This window comes from Propithecus coquereli, unplaced genomic scaffold (genome assembly GCF_000956105.1).
Source record: "Propithecus coquereli isolate 6110/MARCELLA unplaced genomic scaffold, Pcoq_1.0 Scaffold287, whole genome shotgun sequence".
Lineage (NCBI taxonomy): Eukaryota > Metazoa > Chordata > Mammalia > Primates > Indriidae > Propithecus > Propithecus coquereli.
In genome coordinates, this window is record NW_012148474.1 from 181821 (window position 1) to 184974 (window position 3154).

The following is a 3154-nucleotide window of genomic DNA, read 5'->3' on the forward strand; positions in this document are numbered from 1 at the left end:
TATCTCCATATTGCTTTCCACAGAGGTTGCACTAGGTTGCAGTCCCACCAGCAGTGTATGAGTGTTCCTATCTCTCCACATCCACGTCAACATTTATCGCTTTGGGACCTTTTGATAAAGGCCATTCTCATTGGAGACAAGTGATATCTCATTGCGGTTTGATATGTATTTCCCTGATGATTAGAGATGTTGAGCATTTTTTCATATGTTTCTTGGCCATTATTCTGTCTTCTTTTGAAAAGTTTCTGTTCATGTCCTTTGCCTACTGTTTGATAGGGTTGTCTGATTTCTTTAAGTACTAAATTTGGCGGTTGATATCTCTGACATTTCGCTTTGACACTTTTCGTTTTATTTTTATTGTGAAGGTGCATCCTTAGTCTTTCAAACACATGTTTTGGCTTGTTATTATCTTTCCAATTTTTTTTTAGAGCAATTTTTGTGAAACCATGGATAAGTCAACAATTCGTGTTATATTTGAATATGAGTTCCATCGTGGAACCAATACAGCGCAGACAGCTCAAAATATCAATGAAGTGGTTCAGAAGGATGTGGCTAACGAACGCACAGTACATCAATGGTTTGAGAAGTTCTGTTCTGGTGATTTTAATCTTGAAAATGATACATGTGGGAGACCTGAGACCAAGGTGTATAATGATGAGCTGAAAGCTGCAGTGGAAGTAAATCCATCTCAACCTATGCATGAAATTAGCAGCAAGGTTTGATGTTACTATTCCAACAATATTGGACCATTTGAAACAAATCAGCAAGGTAAAGAAGCTTGATAGATAGATGCTGCAGGAATTAAATGAACATCAGAAGAGAAATCATCTTGAAGCTTGCCTTTCTTTGCTGTCACGACATAAAGGCAAACCATTTCTACAACGTATTGTTACGTGTGATAAAAAAGGAATTCTTTTTGACAATTGTGAGCATTCAGCACAATGGTCGTATAAACATAAATTGCCAAAACACAGTCCAATACCGAATATTCAGCAAAAAAAGTTAACGGTGTCTGTTTGGTGGTCCAGTGATGGTATTATCTACTACAGCTTCATGAAAATTTGTCAATTGATTACAGCAGATGTCTACTGCAATCAGTTGGAGAAAATGATGAAGATGCTTGCGGTTAAGCAGCCCAGATTGGTCAATAGAGACAGGCCAATCCTCTTTCAAGACAATGCTCGACCACAGGTTGCACAAACGCTGCTCAAACTACAGAAGCTGGGCATGTGAACTCTCTGTTATCCACTGTATTCACCAGACCTTGCACCAACTGACTACCGCTTCTTTCAGACTTTGGACCACTTCTTGCAAGGAAAAATATTCAATTCTCAACTAGCTGTGGAAAACACGTTTTGCAATTTCATCACCACTTGCTCTCTAGGCTTCTTTGCTGCTGGCATAAAGAAGCTACTGTTAAGATGGCAAAACTGTGTCAATAGTTTAGGTGCATACTTTGATTAATTGTACTGATTCTTGTTTGAGATATAATAAACTTAACTTTTGATTTGACATTGGACATTTCATATTCAAAGACCTAAAGCTACACAAGGCTTGTTTTTATATTCTGATAGTAACAATTTTCCTACAGAAATTCTTCCCAAATCTTTACCTTTAATTTTTTCATTATAATTTTTTACTCACAACCCACTCACTCCCAATTAAAGTAAATTAGAACCTTTGTGCTGAAAGTTTAAATTTATATCCAATCGATTTCTGGTGATTGAGAGTACTCCACAGTTCTCTCAAGTTCCTCTATGTTTTAAAAGAAGAGACACTGAATTTTTTTGTTCCAAACTATCTTTTTAAGGATGATTGCATAGTCAAGAGCTTTGGAAAATAAAGGTAGTATCTCCCTCTGGAGCAAAAGAAAGATTTGAATTTCCTAAGCTCAAGGTCCCTTTCCTGTTAAACAGCCCGTTGAATGTATAGGCATTATCTAGCACTCTTTGCATTGCCTAATTGGAATTGAGGCACAACGAACAAGCTCTAAAATATGCTTATATTCTGGCCACTGCATGTATGTATTGCCATATGTAATAAAGTCCTTTTTCTCTGACTCAGAAGTCTTGTGTCTTCTGCCAACATCAACGAAACTATGGCAGACTAACTTGTGAGTTTGCAAGTAGGGTAAAATCTCAGACACTTCACAGTTCTTTATAATGGTTAAAAATTTTGTGTAGAATATGTTATTTTTAGGAATGGATTACTGACATCAAGTGGAAAAAATGCCTTTACATGAAGAAACTTGCATACCAATAGGGAAGACAATGACCTTACTTTGTTATTCTACTGATGAACAGTTTAATGAATCAGTAATAAACAGTATAAGTAAAATTATGTACTGGGGTAGTATTTCAGAAAACGCTAAAAGATTTAAATAAGAATATTTTTATTTTAAAACAAAAGCAATCAAATAGTTTTGGTAAACCAGAACAGTAAACTGATAAATTTCAGATTTCCACTTGAGAATCAATTAGCGACATATTAATAACAGTAATTTAAAAGTGATAATTGTTTTCCTTAAGTGTTTTTTTAGCTTTATATTAGGCTAATACTGTATTGAAGTATTACTGAATATTCTGGTTCAAGTGTCTAAAATATTGACTGTTTATTTTTAGGCCATGTATGAGAGCTATCTCCACATTTCATTATAAAGTCTCACTGAGTCTAGTTTCTAGTTTACATAGTTTCTTACAAATTTCTGGTTTAATAAAATCTATAAATACTTGCATTGTATTTCTCAAGTATACATGCACTAATTTTAAAAGGAGATTAGTCAAAAGAGATTGTATTTTCCCTCCAAAAAAGAAATCTTTCTTGAGTTATTCAATACTTCATCTTCTGCAAGGACATTATTTCAAAAATCATTATATCATGCATCAGTGTTTTAAATGTGTTCAATTTAGGTTAATCTATGCAGTGAAGCAAGTTAATACTAGCTATCTAATGTAACACTACTTACCTGTGACTATAAACAGAGTCCTTTATTTTCAATTCCATTGAGTAGTGTTTGTCACAATAGATATAAAATCATCCCAGATAACATTAGGCTACAAAAATACTATAAAGGCTAATTTGTTTGACTCTAAACCTACATTTTACCAATAGATTCCAATTCACAGTAAACAGCAAGCTAGAAAAAATAAATCAT